The following is an 18,213-nucleotide window of genomic DNA, read 5'->3' as shown; positions in this document are numbered from 1 at the left end:
ACACACACACACACACACACACATATATATATATTCAGCATCCCCTGTCTATCTCATCTAGTGCAACCATCCAGGCAGGCACACGTACATGTACTCATTCAGCTGCATTCATGCACACACAAGCATTCATTCTTACACGTACAAACGTACACAAACACACACACACAGACACACACACACACACACACACACACACACACACACACACACACACACACACACACACACACACACACACACACTACTTACCTGTCTTGCATGTAATACCACAAGATTGAATGGATGAATACTTGTGCAACTACTTATACATAGGTTTTATCACTTTATAACTTTTGTGTCTGTTCTTTGGCAGTTTGTACTACCAGCTGAGCCTCTCTTTCTTTAAGGATTTAGCACAGAATGACCATTATTTTTTTCAGATGATGCTCAATTTGAGCCGGCATTCCAGGCAGCAAATACCTTTTCTGTTTATCAGGGAAAAAGAGACTCCCTTCCAAAATGTGGGCACCCCTAACGCCCAGTATTTCTACCTCTCCTGAGAGTCATAGGCAAGTTATCCAGGAGGACACTACTTTGATCCAACAGTTTTAGTCTTGACTACCATCCCAGTCTGTCCTTTGGTGGGTAGTTCTCACAGTTTGCTTAAGCTTGGGTAACAATGTAACAGGATGAGTGAGTGCTGTTTCTGGTTATGTATGCCAATGTCCTCAAGCTGATAAAGAGCTCCTCTTGGGGACTAAACTGTTTATGCAGAACTGCCATAGATACAGTCCCTCCTTCAGAAAGTAGCTAGAGATTTTACTCCCTCCTTTTCTATTTCCAAAGGAGTTAAGTGAGTTCTGTTTTATCCTGGACCTCAGCAACATCAGTCACTGCACATCCCAGGTTTGGGTAATATGTCAATGAGCCATTAAGTGCTCATTGTGATAACAGATGACCATGTTTTAGAGCTGGTATGTCCTGCTCAGAAATGGCTTCCCTTGGAGAGCAAAATATCTCTGCAGTACTCTTGAGATGGGCCCAGACCTGCTTACTTCTCAGAAAGGCCATATATACTGTTCCTCTTTCAGAAAGTTGCCAGGTGTCACTTTTTCTATTTCCAAAGGAGACAAGTGAATTCTGTTCTGTCCCAGACCTCAGCAACTTCAGTGAGCACACCTGATGCGTCATGTTCCAGATGGTGACTAAGCATGTGTCATGGCCTCTGCAGCTTGTCTGAATGGCATCACTTAACATGATGGATGGCTTCAAGTGTACCAGTGTTGGGGTCTGCATTGGTGTTTTCTTTGGTTAACTGTAGGTGAGCACCTTTTTTTGTTACAAAATGCTACTGTTTGCTCTCTCATTGTTTACCATGGGAAAAAAAACATGGTCATTAGGTTGTTGCTGAGGTAGGACTGCCACTTGCTCCCTTACTGGAAAACTGACTTCTTTTGGCCTCATCAAGGGACTCACAGGTTGCATTGTTGGCTTGGTCACTTCCAGGTTGAGTCCTGGATATCTCCAGCAGGTGGGAGAAGTCCTGTCTTCAGCTGTGGTGATTTCTTTCTGCACACCAGAACTAGACACTCTTTAATTTCATTTGCTTTTCTCCATAGAGAGAGATAGCTTTTGCCCCTAGCAGCTAGGATGAACATAGAGAACAGTCCAGGCTTAGACCCCTGGGGGGCAGCTGATATTCTGATGACCATAATTGTGATCTTTAGAACAGTAAGACTAAACTTGAGATTGTTGTATTTCCCTACTCCAAGGTACAGTGATCTTAAAGGTAGTGTGTATATTTATCAGGGTGGGGGAGGGGCGAGTCCCCCATGTAAGGGGTGCAAAAATATTTAAAAAATTTAACAGTGAGGCTTTGAATTAGCTGTTTTTGTAGGCTTATTTTTCAAAGTGCCAGGACCTGAATGAACAGGACTTATACTTCCAGTAGGGAGTTCACTTCCTTGTATGGCTTCTAGGCTGAATCAGTGGCCATGATCGTAGGTTCCTAGGTCCATAGGTAGGTACTAGGCTATCTGCCCGAAGGCATTTATAAGCCTAGCCGGAATGTGTCGGCTTTCGCCATCCCCCTTAGATTAGTTCCCTGTGCCTCTGTCCAGCAGAGCCATTGAAGTGATCCCTGGGGTAAACTTGCTGTTTCCCATCCACTCGTCAAGGTTTCTCTTGAAGAGGGTTAGCGAGGAGCTCTGCCTAATGTAGATTGGAATCTTGTTCCAGAGCATGGGAAGTCTCTGGGACAGGAATCTATCCCTCCAGCACGTCCTATTTATTGTTGTGGTGAGGTTTAGATCCCTGGAGCCTGTGGCTCGAGGGGATATGGTTTTCTTTAAGTGGAGCATGTCCATCAATTCTGGATTGGACATGGCCTTGTATGTCAGGCAGAGATCACCTCTGAGTAAGTGGTATGCAACCAAGTACAGCTGAAGTTTCTTCAGTCGAGCTGCATAGGCATCTGCTTGAGGCCAGTGATCCTCTTGGTGAGGAACTTCTGTGGTCTTTCCAGTTGTTGCAGGTGTCTTGTAAGGTACATCCCAAATGGGGCATTGTACTCTAGGATGGGTCTGATGAGTGATGCGTAGAGGAGCCTAATGACCTCTTTCGATCTGTTTGCAAACCCTTTTGTGATTAGGTGGGCCACATAGAAGGATTTTCTAACCACTTTGGCAATGTGATTATCAAAGGAAAGGTTACTATCTACTTGGGTCCCCGGATCCCTTATTATGTCTTCCATATTTATGGGGCTACCACCTATGTGGTAGTTTGTGGGTACTTTGATTTTTCCAAAGGGGATGACTATGCACTTTTTGCCATTTAGCTTGAGACCATGGTTTTAACACCAGGTATCTGTCTCAGTGAGACCCTTTTGGTGGATGTCTGTGTCAGCCGGAGAGTCAATTATAGCCCCTAATTTGCAGTCGTCTGTGAACTTGGTCAGCCATAGTCCTCCTGTGCTTGCCTGCACCTCTGAGAAGTATATACCAAACAGGAGGGGTCCTAGGACTGAGCCCTGGTGAACTTGTAACCGGTTTAGAGTCAGACCTAGCTCCTCCAACTCTTACCATGTGGGTTCTGTCCATGAGCCAGTTGGCAGCCCATCTCATGACATAGGGGTTTATGTTCAGGCTGGTTAGCTTGTCTATAATACCTGAGTGGGGAATGGTGTCGAAGGCCTTTGCAAGGTCTAGGTAGGCTGTGTGGACCACCATTCCCTCGTCTATAGCCTTGGTAACTGTCTCAAAGAAGTCCACCAGGTTTAGGAGGCATGATCTGCCTTTAACAAAGCCGAACTGGGTAGGGTCCAGTGTTTGGAGATTTTCAGTGTCTGTGTTAATGAGATCCATGATGATGCACTCCATAGCTTTGCAGCCCAAGCTAGTCAGGCTTGTAGGGCGATAGTTCCCGGGGTCCGTTGTGGCTCCACCTTTGTGGAGCGGAATAACCGTTGCTGTGCCCCACTCTGTGGGCACGTAACCTGTGGAGAGGCTAAGTTTAAACAGTGTGTTTAGGTGAGGGGTTAGTTCATCTTTGAGCTCGTGTAGAACGCAGCCTAGGACACCGTCCAGTCCAATTGATGCTGTGTGTTTGGCTTTGGAGAGGGGTATTTTAACCTGAGTGTCTGTGATTTCAGGCGCACTACATTCTTCTGGTATAGTTATGGGCCATTTTGGGGGTGAGAGGGGGATGAAGTTTGCAGTGAACCTGTCTGCCAGGATGTTGGCTATATCGGTTGGTTCAGTGTATTTTGTGCCATTCTGCACTAACTCCGAGCAGATCTGAGAAATGCCACTTAGATTCTTGACACAGCTAAAGAATGCCTTGTGGTTATCTTTGGAGTCCATGGCAATTTTACTTTTGAAGCTAGCCTTGGATGATTTTATGAGGGAACGTAGTTTCTTGCTGATACTGATCAGGGATGTCTTCCCTTCTTGGGATTTTACTCTTTTCTGTACTAGTTTTCTCCTTCTATTGTATACCTTGTTTATGTCAGGGGTCCACCAGACTGGTTTCCTTTTCTTGGAGGAGTGATTCGTGGTTCTGTTTGGGATAGCACGATCCATGCATTCTTGTAGCTGCCCGTAGAGTGCATTAGTAAAGGATTTTGCAGCTTGGACAGCGTTATCCTTTAGCATGGGGGCTTTGAAAATTCCCAACTCGGTCTTAAGTAATGTGAAGTCTCTCTTTTGTCTCTGTCCTGCTGTAGAGCTCTGCGTTGCATCAGGCAGGAGCTTGCTGAGCTGTATACTAGCACAAAAACCTTGCAAATGTGGGTTTTATAGCAGGGAAATGAAAGAGCTAGAAATTAACCCAAAATGGCCAATAAACTACTAATATCTGGGCTGAAACCACTCCTCCAGGGACAGATAGGTTGCTCAAAGCTCCCTCTCTCACAGTGAACAGAGAAACTTCCTTCTATCCAAGTAAGGTATGGGCAAACATAAAAACTTGTAACACAGCCCTGAATTCAGCACTAACCTGAAAACTAGACTAAACTAGCTTAGAAAGGTGGGAAAACAAGAATTTTTTTTGCTTTTTTTTCAGAAAATAAAGCAGATACAATAAAAAAAAAACACTTTAAATGCACAGAAATAGCTGTCACACTTGAGTGTGTAGCCTACAACAGTTAAACAGGTAATTTAAACACAAAAACGACTTTGTTAAAATGCAGGCAATAAAATAAATACAATATGTAGCTGAAACAAGCTTTTTAAATCACAGAAACTCTAGAAAATCGGCGTTTTAGGTGGAATTAGCTAAAGGCAGCAAGAAAATGCAGAAAAATGATACTTAATCACTCCAAAGTCTCTCTTTTGTCTCTGCTGCTGTAGAACTCTGCAGGGCACCAGGCAGGAACTTGCTGAGCTGTATACTATGCAAGCCTGAGGATGTTTGCAGTGAATGGTGGCTCATCAGTACAACATAGTTCCCACTTACTTATGGGCCTTCTTTTAAAATGTTTCCCTTATCACTGTAACCTTTCCCATGCTGCAGCAGAACATGTCTTAGCTCTTAATGACATATTCTTTGCTTGCTATCCAGGGAGCCTGCATTGTCTTCTCCTTGATTCAGTGGAAATAAGTCCCCAGTAGAGGGGGATTCATAAAAAAACAGCTGGAGCCAAGGACAGTTTTTGATCCCTTCAAGGCTCTGCAGGGAGAGCTGAGACCAGAGCATGCATTTTTGGTGTAGCAATCAGTCTGTGTTGTGCTAGTTAAGTAAGGAGGCATGCATTTGCATCCTGTCTATGGAGAGGCAGTACCCATCTGTCCATGTGCCATAGACTGAAAGACATCACCCTTGTGGTTTTTCACATTTCAAGAGAATTTTTTTGTTTTGGAGTATTTCCTGGGCTGCACCTCCAATTATTTTCTTTTGAAGCTGGGGATTTAGAAGGCCTACATGGCCAGAGTATTATAGGATTTGGGCACCACAAATTCCAGGCTATTGACTAGCCAGGGGAATGTGGTCTTACCCTGATCACTTCCATTGAACAGAGCAAAAGAGCAGTTAAAGCAGATTAATTCTTTATCCCCCCCCCCCCCCAATGAAAGGGAAGACGCCTCTGTGCATTCCAGCAATTCCATTATGGCAAAAGTCAGAGAGAAAATACCAACACGTTAACTATATCATTCCGTGATGTCCAAGAAAATGTTGTCTCAAGGTGTCATGTCTATAGCAGTGAGGGAGTACAAGTCAAGGAGGTATCCTCAGTTAAAGTGACAACTATCTCTGCTTGAAGGCATGCTTACTGGTTTAGATTCCTTGCTTCAGCTGAACCTTCTGATGGGATTGACTGAGATAGTCACAGAAAGCCTTGCACTTGTCAGATGTATTATGCTCAGTGGAAGTGGAAATATTTGGTAATATTTAATTTGGTCAAGTTTCTATTTAGTTCAGACTTTTTGGGTTTCAGTTATTCTATATTCAGTATACGTGCCTGTAGTATTTCAGCCCATTGTAACTTTGGCCTGTCAGAACATTCCCTAAAGGTATTTTTTGCACACTCTGTCCCCACTGCCTGACGGCCATCAGTCACTTGCTGGTCAATTGTCCCTTCATTCCCAACACCTCAGTGATGGTTGACTAGGAAGTGTCATTTGTTCAACAGCCATTAGGGGTGCTTTGATGGTTTTTTGCTTAGCCCTGCTCAGTTCTGTGCAGATGCTTAGTTTGTGGAACTGAGGGGAGATGTGCATTGGGCTGTCCACACTGGTCATCCCTCTCTTGTGCAAGGAATATTGCCAGCAAGCACCTTCACCCCCCTCAAAAGCATGAGTAGTGATCTCCCTTGTCTCCACTGGAGAAATTGCACCCCATTTGTGCTCCCTGATAACGATAAGAATTACTCGGAGGAGGTTAATAAAATTGAATAGAAACTGCTGTTAAAAAAGGGATAGTAGCAGGACATATATATTGCATGATAACTCTATAAAATAATCAGAGGGGATTAAAAAGACTGGGAAGGAGACTGAAAAGGCAATTTACAAGTGAACACTGTGAGGACATCCTTATGCCTCCCAAGTATGCAGCAAAGTCCAGACGGTTTCGGAATTTGGTTTGGGAGTGTTTGCATATGTATTTTTGTAGACCAAGTAGACTTCAGTGATTTTTTTTCTTGGATAGATAGCAATTTCTAGAGATGTGATGGGAAAGAGAAAGGTAACTACAATGTTTTTTTGAGAGTGTAACTAGTTGGCATTTTAAAAATTCCATACAGAGTGTTCTGTCAGAAATGCTGGAAGGGCAGTTTGACTATAACTAAGGGAAGTATTCTTTTAAGCTAGAACGCAGGATCTAAATTGCCTAAACATAGGAAGGCCTTATTAAGTTTAATGCTTTTGGATGAAAAAAAGCATTTATTAGAAAATGGAAATCAAAAGTTAAACTTTACTAGAAAATCTCACTCAGACTCTGTCATGGATTGTTGTGAGAGGAAATCTTACTTTTTTTTGCTTCCTGAATTGAGGGTGAAGCTTGGAACTAAAGTTTTTATTTAAGGGGGAATAAAACATTTCAAAGCTTTCCTGGAAAAGTTCACTCAGACCCTGCTATACATTGCTGTGAGGGAAAGGTTAGTTTGTTTCTGCTTTCTTGTGATTTGTATTGCTTCATTGCCCTCTTCTGTTTTGTATGTTGTGGTGTATTTTCTTTGCACCACATTTTACTTCTGTTCTACTTCAGTGGGCTCCAACCTTTTTTGCACCAAGGACCGGTTTCATGTAAGACAAATTTCCATGAACCAGCCATCTCATTCACATAATAAAGTGCATAGTATTTATTTATTTATTTATTTATTTATTTGCCATTTGTTTACCGGGGAGGCCCAAATGGACGAAGTCCATTTTTAGCCGAGACCCAGGGAGAAAAGCTCCAAAGTACAATAAAAATACAATTGGCAGAATTACCAAAAACAAAAAGGTGTACATCTTAACAGCATAGCATTGATCTACTATGGTCAAGAGGTACCTAAACCTAATGGCAACCTTATTGATTTTCTAAGTTTATAAGAACAATATTTAAAATCTATCACTGTTATTTGGCTCTGTTCAGCATACCTCTCAACTGTACAAATTTTCGGAGAATGTGCAGAATTTTGTCTCATATTTTTGGTCTGCTTGTCATACAATTGTTTTTTGGCAAATCACTTGCAAATCATTGAGGTTTGAAGTCAGAAAATAATGACAGACAGTTGAGTTTCAACTTCATACCTTTCTTACATGCTAATGCAAAGCCTGTATTTCTAACTACTTTCTAAGTTTGCAAGAGCAATACTTAAAAGTGTCCCTATTTTTGGGCCTTTGTCCCCCCCATTATTTTTGGCTTTGTTCAGATTTATAGTGCAAGAGGTTGAGTGGTATGGTCGAGAGGTACGCAAACCTTATTGTTGCTGCCGTGGTCACTCCCACTCTTCACTCTCTCTTTCTATCTCTATCTCTGTCTCTGTCTCTCTGTCTCTCTCTCTCTCTCTCTCTCACTCTCATATACACACACACACACACACACACACACACACACACATACACACACACCCTGTCTCTCTGCTTTCATGCACACATTCACTCACACAAACAGACAGAAACAAACACACATACACACACTTTTTTCTCTTTCATTCGATCAATCTTTCTGTCTTACTCACATAGACACATACACTCTCACACACATATGCTTTTTTAATTTTCTTTTTCTTTTTTGTTTTTATTTTACACTCGCTAAAGAGTAAGAGCTCTGCTTAGCGATTGTAAAATAACGGCTCGCTAGCTCTCACTTTCACTGACATGCATGCATATGTGAGGTTGCCAGCCCAGCTATCTGGAATTTTGTAAGTAATCATATGTCATTTGTAAATATTAATATGATCCATAGGCTTGTCTTGCAAATGTAAGGCAACTATATGTTATGTGGATATTAAACTACTGGTGCAGAAGTGTGAGTTGAATTGTATGTTATGTACTGAGCTTCAAGAATGTAACCACAGTGTAGCCTCCTGGAAAAGAACAGAAATGTATATAAACTATATTAATAGCAGAAGTTGGAACATACAGATTTAATTTGCAAAACTCAAAGAAAATAACTTGGAAAGTAAAGAGTTTTACAATGTGCTATAAAGTTAGTCAGTACAGCAGGAAGGTTTCCCTGTTGTCTGGAAACGAAAATAATTACTAGGTTTCAAATATAAAAGTGTTAATTGTTTTACGACTTCCAGTTCTAGGCAAACTTCTGAGAGATACGTATTTTTCCCAGAGAAATGTTAAATTCTGTTGGTATCTATTTATGCATTTTGTATCTTGTCTTGGACCTAGAAACATTTACTCAGCCCTTCTGCCTGCGTGTTGCTCTGTAAGTAAGATTTAGAGATAGTATCTCTTAACTATAGATAGGAATATAGTAAAGATTAGTTTAGATGTTTTCTGTATTTATTTGAGACTGTCTTGCAATGTTATTTTAAAATGTTTCCTGTGATTCTGAACTCTGTAGTCACTGTGCTGTTATTGAATATTGTCTTGTCCTTTCATCATTTATAATTAAATATATTTAAACCTTTTAATTCTGGCTGGTTTGTCCAGAGATATACAAGCTCTTAGAGTACTTGCATATGTATTTGGTGACACTGTACAGCCCAATCTTAAATAGCCTTGGCCTTGGTCACACTTACCATTTGGATAATAGTAACATTACACAGTAGAATTGGTCACTCTTTGTAAGGGCCTTACAGTAGCTGATAAGTAGTGTTTATTGGCAGCTGGTATTACCTTATAGTCTGGGCAGAAGGGGTATAGCTAGTAAACCTGTGCCATTCTTCCCCAGGAGTGTCTGTGTATTTGCAAATAAATCAAATCTCAAAGTGTGTGTGTGTGTGTGTGTGTGTGTGTGTGTGTGTGTGTGTGTGTGTGTGTGTGTTTGTGTGCGCGTGTGTGTTTGTGTGCGCGTGTGTGTTTGTGTGCGCGCATGTGTGTGTGTGTGTCTTATGATTATTTACAAAATTCCAGATAGCTGGGCTGGCAGCCTCACAGCATACACTCACACAAAGACACAAACGTACACACACAGACTCTTGTACTTTCATGCACCCATTCACTCACATAAATAGACAGAAATATACACATACACACAAACAAACACACATGTTTTGGTTTCCTTGACATTTATTTTACGCTCGCTAAACAACAAAAGTACTGCTTAGTGAGTGTAAAATAACATCTCTGTTGATATCACTGCTTACTCTCTGTCATACACATACAGTCTACTTCTTTCACACACACTTGCATTCTGCTTTCATGCACGCATTCACTCAAACATGCAGACAGACACATAAACACACTCATACACATACATACATGCATTTACTTTTTGTTTTGCTCCGTGCCCGGCGGCCCAGTACCAAATGATCCATGGCCTGGTGGTTGGGGACCACTGTTCTACTTTCAACTGCATATTTAAACTAGGAAAGAGACCACAGTTGTGTCTGTTGAGTCCCACAGAAATTAGAACAGGTCAATTAAAGTTAACTACATGTGAAATGAGGGATGTGCTAGGAACTAAACCTTCTATTTAAGGGGTAAAATAAAACATTTTGAGGCTTTACAGGAAACGCTCACCCAGACTTTGTCATAGATTGTTGTGAAGGGAAAGGTTAGTTTGTTTTTGCTTTCTTGTAATTTGTATTACTTCATTGACTTCTATTTTGTATATTGTGGTTTATTTTCTTTATACTGTGTTTTACTTGTATTCTGCTTTCGGTTGCATGTTTAAACTAGGAAAGAGACCACAGCTGTGTCTTTTGTGAGTCACACAGAAATTATAACAGGACAATTAAGTTTAATCACCTGTGCACTGAGGGTAAAGCTAGGAGCTAAACCTTCTATTTAAAGGGTAAAATAAAACATTTCAGGGCTTTAATGGAAAAGCTCACTCAAACTCTGCCATAGATTGCTATCAGAGAAAGAGTAGATCTGATGTTGTCAGTCTTCATTCATTCTTGAACTGTTGGGTCTTGGTTCCATCCTCGGAATCGGCTTAGCCATTATATTGCTCCTGCCAGAAAATCTCAAGCTAAGGCTACCCATAGTGCCCGTCTTCTCTTCCCCTCAGATCTTGTTTGCCACATAGAATTTCAGACTCGTCAGCTCCACCACACTTAGAGATTTAATCACCATGTGAACTCTGCAAGAGTTTCAGCACTTGAACCCCTGCAGAGAGGTGCAACAAATTAACCCTCAAAGGGCTGTTAAAATGCCCTTTTAGTGAGGCTTTGTCTGAGGCAGAGATGTCAAAAGTCTCCCAAAAAGGTGTCAAAAAAGAGGAGCCACTCAGTTCCGGTGTCTCCTTAATCCCACAAATTTAAGTCGTCTAAGGACCAGGCCTCTTCTCATACCTCAGAACCGAGGCCTAAGATTCAAAAATTGACACCTGCTACCATTTCAGCACCAAAGCCTGCAGCTTCCCCCATGGTGCTGACAACTACTGAACCTATGAAAGTCACCTCTGTACCGACCCCTTCATTGGTACCTGTGACCCTCTCAGCACCAACAATAGTTTCTCTAGTCAAACTGGTCACTTCTTCCTCTCCAAAACAAATCATTGGTCAGCTGACCCTGGTGCCAAAGGTCAAATCCTTACCCAGGACTAGGTACTCCCCATCTATTGACCCCTTTCTTTGGACCGCAATTGAGTCCCTTTGTTGAGTACCCAGAATCACCCTTGGAGATGTCCATCCATTCCACCAGGAGCCTTTCAGAGCTTGATATAGTCAGATCAGTGGATCAGCTCTTGGCAGCCAGAAGGCCCCCTGCCCCATCTAGGACCTCTCTCCCATGTGGATCTGAGGCCTATTCTCCAAGGACTCCCACTTATCCTTCTTCAACCTGTCCGCAGGTCTTGGAGCCCCTAACTTTGATTTCCCCATGCCAAATACTTCGGTACCAATGGTGGACCTCACCTTGGTTCCGGAACCGACTCTGTGGTCGGCAGCAGTGTTGGAGCCAACTCACCCGTGGGACCGTGACTTGACTGCCAGCTCCGGGATCCCTAGTTTGGCTCCAGTTTTTTCCATGGTGCTGTCTATGGTTACTGGTGCTTCGTCAGTTCTGAGTTCTCTCACGGTTCCTTCCCTGGTTCCAAAGTTGTCTTTCTCAGTTCTGGGCTCTCATCCCTCTTCTGCCGGGCCTGCCTTCCAGATTATGGAGAGAGCTCTTACCACAGCAGGCTCACAGTTGGCACCATCCCCGTTGGAGTGTCACATCTATGTATCCTCTGGCTCACAGCTGTCACAATCTGCTACATTGGGGCAGCAGGCACAAGAGCAGCAAGACACCCTGCTGCAGGGTACCATTTCTTCGGAGTCCTCCTCAGATCTCCCCCCTGAGGAGACACCCCATAAGAGATCATGCAAGGGGAAGCACCTAGATTCTCCAGAAGAATCTGTCACTGAGGATACAGATTACAATGAAGGGGAAGGGTCCCCACAGTCACCCCCTGAAGATGTCTCCTTTCGAGACATCCTGGAAATCTTAAAACAGAGGGGTGATTGGAAGTCCACCAACCCTTCTTCCAAGGAATCTGTTTTCTTGTAGGCCTTCTGTGACCAGCCCTCTACTTCTTGGGTGACCCCACCTGTCGAAGAATTGGTCAAGCTCATCATGCAGAGTGCGTGGAAGGCTCCTGACACTACAGAGCCAATACCCTGGAGACTGGACAAAATTCTGTCTGTGCCCGAAGATCAACCTCACTGGTCCAAATGTCTAGCAGTAGATGCTGTTGTGGTGGCTGCCTCAAAAAAAGGAACTCACCGAGGAGAGTCCTGCTGTCCATCCTCCAAACCAAGAGTCTCGGATGATCGACAGATTCAGGAAGTGGGTGTATGCTTTAACAACCTTTGCCATATGGTCGTTGAATTTTTTGGCACATTTCAAACGGCTTCAGAGGGATCTGATAACAGAGCTTTCAGGGACCTTGGCTGGAGCAGTGTCTGATGAGGTACTCAATAAGGTTGCCTCCCAGCTTGCGACTCTTGAATCAATATCCAACATGTGACGTATTGTGCACACAGCCAAAGGGCTGGCCAGGGCAGCAGGTACAGCCATTGCCATTAGGCATCACACCTGGATGCACTTATGTGATTTTGCAGACCCTTTCAAGTCTTCCTTTGTCAGAGCTCCGGTAGATGCTACCTTGTTGTCTGGCCCTAAAGTCAGAGACACATTAGCCATGTGTGAGAAGGACAGAAAGACCCTTTCTGCTGTGGGCTTGTGTTTTTCCACTCCTCAACGACCTTACTCTAGGAATCAGAGGAGTGGAAAGATGTTGTTCAGGAAGTCCCTAGGGCCTTTTTGGGACACGTGATAAGTATTCTCCCCAGGGCAGAGTGGGAAACTCATCGGGAAGATGCCCCTCCCATGGCAGAAGCCCATCTAACCAGGGTTCCAGAGATTCTTTCTCTGGACAACCCTGCCAGTGCTCCTGAGCAGTAGCCTGATTGCTTACCTCTGGAGGACTGGGGAGAAAATCCTCTCTGCACCATCTAGCCTGGCACACAGTATCAGATTCCTGGGTGCAGACAATTAACAGAGGCTACCACATCCCCTTCACTCATTATCCCAGACCACAAAGGCGAATCCCCGATGTTCCACCCATTCAGAGGGATACAGCAGCACTAGAAGTTCAAAAGCTGCTTCAAAAAAGAGTCATCCAAACAGTACCACCAGACCAAATAGAATCCAGATTTTTACTCAAGATTCTTTTTAGTGCCAAAAAAGACAGGGGACTGGAGGCCGTTATAGACCTCAGTGTTCTGAACAAGTTTGTTCGACAGACGAAATTCCAAATTTTCATGGTTCAGTCTATCCTTCCTTTTCTGAAGAAAGATGATTGGATGTGCTCTATAGATCATCAGGATGCGTATTACCACATAAAAATTGACAGTCCAGAAAATATCTCCTCTTCCGTCTGGGAGTCATCATTACCTATTTCGAGCACTACCTTTTGGTCTCACCACAGCCCCCAGGGTGTTCAAATGAATGGCAGTGGTAGCAGCTCACTTAAGGCTACAGGGATTCTGTGTGTTTCTGTATTTAGATGACTGGCTCCTCACCATCCCCTCCAGGCATCTACTGCTTTTTGCCTTGGACTCCATTCTAAGGCTTACAGAGTTCTTAGGCATCTCAATAAACAGGGAAAAGTTAAAACTATAGCCCCCACAAGACATAGAATTAATCGGAGCAACATTAAACACAAAATCATGCATGGCTGCTCTCCCTCTTCACAGACTGATAAGGCTGAGGTCACAACTCCAGGTGATACTTTCTCAAGACAAATTTCCAGCTCGTCTGGTGTTACAACTTATTGGGTCTATGGCAGCAACAGTCACCCCAGTTCCTCTAGCAAGATACCACATGAGGCTGCTTCAGTGGCTCCTCTCATCACAGTGGTCTCTGTTAACACACCCAATGTCACACCCAGTCTGCGTAACCAACTGTTGCAAGCAGGATTTACATTGGTGGATGAGACCAGAAGAACTAAGGAGCTGCCCCTTCTCACCCCCTCATCCCAAGGCTGTAGTGACCACGGATCCTTCCCTGATGGGGTGGGGGGTGCATTTTCAGGGAAAGACAGTCCAAGGCACTTGATCCCCTCAAGAGGTCAGTTTGTATATCAACGTCCTAGAACTGAGGGCAGTGCTGTTAGCATTGCAAGCCTTTCAGTCCATCCTCCCTTTGGGGACAATTGCTATTCAGTCAGACAACATGTCAGTGGTCTAGTACATCAACACATGGGAGGAACCAGATCCTACCCTTTATGTCGGGAAGCCCTAAGAGTTTGGCAGTAGGCGATTGCCTCTAGTCACTTTCTAATAGCAATGCACATCCCAGGGAATTTCAGTGTGATTGCGGACAAACTGAGCAGATGCGTTCTCCTGCCTCACAAGTGGTCTCTCAATCCAAGTGTGGTGACGAAGATCTTTCATCAATGGGGTCAGCCTTGCTGCAATCTGTTTGCCTCTCCCATAAACCACAAGTACAGCAGCAACTTTGCCCTAATCCCCCCTCAAGGGGAGTCCCTGAGAGAAGCTCTCCTACATGACTGGCCTCCGAGACAACTTTACACCTTCCCACCACTCCCGCTAATTCCCCAGTTTTTGAAGAAAGCCCAGTGGTTGAGAAGCAAAGTGATCCTCATTGCACCTTATTGGCCCCATCAAGTCTGGATGTTTTTCGTGTTTCATTGTTGCAGTCATCACCTGTGGGTTATCCCTGCTGTGGTAGCCCTCGGCCGGCCCAAATACCAGAGTCAGTGGTTTTCCGCAGAGGCTGCTGTCGCTTGTTGACTGGTCAGGTCATCAGTGCTATAAAGCAAGGCAGCCAACGCCATTACATCAGTCTTTCTTGCCGTGGAACCCGTAGCAGAAGCAGTTCACAAGTGTGCTGGTCGGTTGCTACCAGAGCTCGAATTACAGCTGAAAATTTCTAAAGCTAAGTACCCTGTTGGGGATCCTTTTTTCTTGCACTAACCGATATCTGAAAAAGTTAACAATTGTCTCGCCTGTGGAAAGCAGATCCCACACTGAGACTTCCATTCATACTGTGTCACTTGTTTAGGCCCAGACCACGATGTCCCCATTGCCGATTCTGTGCCCTCTTTAATGTGAGAACCATTCATCATAGAGTTCTTATTGTAGACAAGTATTTTCGTCTTCCGTCTTCGCATTCCAAAATGACATCCATCAGCCAACAATCTATAGACATTCTGAAAAAACGTAGAGATAAAGATAGAGACAGACCACACAAGGCTAAGCCTTCTGACGATGCTACTGCTACGCAGGTCGTCAGTTCTCCGGAATTCAGTGAGGTGCTTTCGTAGCCCCTGATGCCCGATACGATATCTACATAGGCCTTTACAGAGACCCTTTCAGAGTCCTGTATGCCGTAGAAATCTTCATTTTCTGAGCCATTGGTTGTCTCTGCCTCGGTTGAGTCCAGAGCCAAGACGCAGGCACTGGCTTCCGAGGAGGCCTTTCGCACCATCGATTCTAGACAAAAAATGATGTCTTCTCATCCGACTACCATTTCACTTAGACTGATGGAAACTCTTAGGCCTAGAAGCCAGGCCACTCCTAGAAAATCTACCTCTAGCCACCAACTTACTCCTGCTCCACCACCCCAAGCCCAAATGCTTAAGATGGAGGAGGATCCTATCTCCCTTATCAGAGGTAGTCAGGCCACAACTTCTAAAAAGAAAAGACACCCTTCACCTGAAATAATGACAGAGCAGGATTCTGAGGAATCTGATTATTTAGAATTTGAAGAGGAATAACAAGTTCTGACTGCTTATGAGGATTCAGATGCAGAGGAATCCATTCTTTCTGCCTCCCCACCAGAAGGCATTCCTTTGGTGAAACCCTTCACACCCTTAAGGAACATTTCCACTGAGAATCTCAGGACTTCCCTCAGTCTAAGAAAAGATCAAGAGAGTTTCTAGAGCTGCCCCAGCACAGACTCCTGGCCATCCCCCTATCTTAGAAGTGGTGGATGATGTTTTCCATGAATCCAGCTTAGTCCCTGATGCCCTTCCACAGTAAACCTGACAGGTATTACAAAGTACTGGATTTTCAGAAATACCTGTACAGAAATCCTGCTGCAGACCAAGAGGTCATTACACAGGGACCTAAAAGATCTAAAGCTAGTTCTACAAAGAATCCTATTCTGTCTGAAGAGTATTCCAGAGCTCTGGGCAGATGGGGTAAAAAAAAGTATACACCTCTGCAACCGTAGCTATCAGAGCATTCAACTGTCAGTTCCACGTTAAAATATCAACAACACACTTTGGAACTATTAAAGCAAAAGATTTCTACCTTTCCTGACTGTGCCAATTCAAAAGAGTTAACAGATTTACTGCACTCTACTTGTCAAGTGGCCAAACGCTCATTGCACTGTGGATAGTATGCCCTGGAAGCCTCAAGCAGGGCAGCCTTGTCAGGATCTGTTATTCAAAGACATGCATGGTTGAAGGAATAACCTTTCCTTGATCATGTCAAGTATAAATTAATTGATGCACCCTTGGATAAGGACCGCTTGTTTGGAGTAAAAGCAGAAGAGGTGCTAAAAATGATGGAAGACAAATCAAAATCTATGCAAACAGTAAAAGATTTCGTTCACGTTCAACCTCCTAGATTCAGCAGGAATTTTTCCTCTAAGCATTGGTCCTTTCCTGCACCTAGCAAGCAGGGGCAAGGTAAGCCCCGCAGGGACAGACCACCCAGGCCCCTATCCCAGGAACATCAGAGAACCAAACAGTGGACCACTTCCACCCCAAAGGCAGGGAGTTGTAAGCCATCCTTCTATGGCAAAAACTCTCTATGACTCCCTCTCCCCTCCTTTCACTCACCAAAAGCTAGGAGAAAGGCTCTCCCTCTACAAAGAAAATTTGCTTTCTGTAACATACAAATTCTCTTTCAACGAACTCCCAATTCCAAGAGAGTACTCAGATCTGCCTCCAAGTCAGTGGGCAGAGGCATTGAAACAAGTACAAACTCTCATATCCGAGGGGGCAGTAGAACCTGTTCCTACAGATCAAACAGGCAAAGGCTTTTATTCGACTATTACTTGTTCCCAGAAAAATGGGCACTTGGCGCCCCATCCTGGATCTATCCATTCTAAATACCTCCCTTGTGGTCCCCAAATTCAAAATGATAACTTTGCAGCAGCTGCTGTCTATGCTGACAGAAAAAAATGCCTGGTTAGTTAACCTAGACCTAAAAGATGCCTACCTCCACATCCCCATAAGGGAAATTCCTGAGGTTCAGAGCAGGCTCACAACACTTCCAGTTTTCTGCGCTACCCTTTGGCTTATCTACTGCTCCCAGGGTATTCACCAAATGCTTAGCCCCGGCCATAGCATTTTGCAGACAGATAAATATACAGATTTACCCTTATCTGGATGACTGCCTCTTTCAGGCAGAATGCAAAGAAAAGCTGCTCCAGGACCTCCTCTTTGTCAAAACCCTCCTAACTTCCTTAGGGTTCACCATCAATGAGAAGAAATCAAAGCAAACACCCTCCAGGAGGATCATTTTCTTGGGAGCACTGCTGGACACAGCATCCCAAATGGACTTCCTATCCCCAGAAAAGCAGAGCTTCCTGCCTCTCTGCTTTACCCAGCTGGCTTCCAGAAGTCACCTTACAGCTGGGAAGTTCCTGCAAGCCTTGGGGTACATGGCATCTTGCATCCTTCTAATTCCTCTGGCTAGGCTTCACATGAGAAAACTTCAGTGGTATCTAAAGAACCTTTGGTGTCAGCATTCTCAGCCTCTAGAGACCTCTTTCCCTTTGACCCCCTGTATAAGGGCTGAGCTCTGGTAGGCAGGGGCCTGTGCCAAGAACAAGGATCTTCCCTTCATCCTCTGCCCTACCAGGCAGACCATCACCACCAATGCCTCAGACATTACTTGAGGCGCTCACCTAGCATGCAGGTGCACCCAAGATCTTTGCGATGCCCAGCACCTTCCCTTACACATCAACCAGAAGGAGATGATGGCAGTACAAAAGGCTCTGACATCCTTCAAACCCCATCTCAGGCCAGGGGTTCTCCTTATCAAAACAGACACCACCACTGTAATGTGGTACATTAACAAGCAGGGAAAGACCCAATCTTACCCTCTGTGCAGGCTAGCCATGAACCTCTGGCTGACAGCCTCCTGCATGGGATTACACCTAATAGCCC

General features: G+C 44.1%; 1 protein-coding gene across 1 annotated transcript in view; it reads left to right on the top strand.

The window, feature by feature from the left end:
- Positions 1-18,213, top strand: part of IRAK2 (interleukin 1 receptor associated kinase 2) — an 862,709-nt gene that overhangs the window by 702,039 nt on the left and 142,457 nt on the right. The gene's annotated exons all lie outside the window — the stretch shown is intronic.

The sequence above is a fragment of the Protopterus annectens genome, chromosome 7.part1 (assembly GCF_019279795.1).
Source record: "Protopterus annectens isolate FY-2018-M chromosome 7.part1, PAN1.0, whole genome shotgun sequence".
NCBI classification, from domain to species: domain Eukaryota; kingdom Metazoa; phylum Chordata; order Ceratodontiformes; family Protopteridae; genus Protopterus; species Protopterus annectens.
Note: the sequence above shows the minus strand (reverse complement) of the source record. Positions and strands in the feature narration are given on the sequence as shown.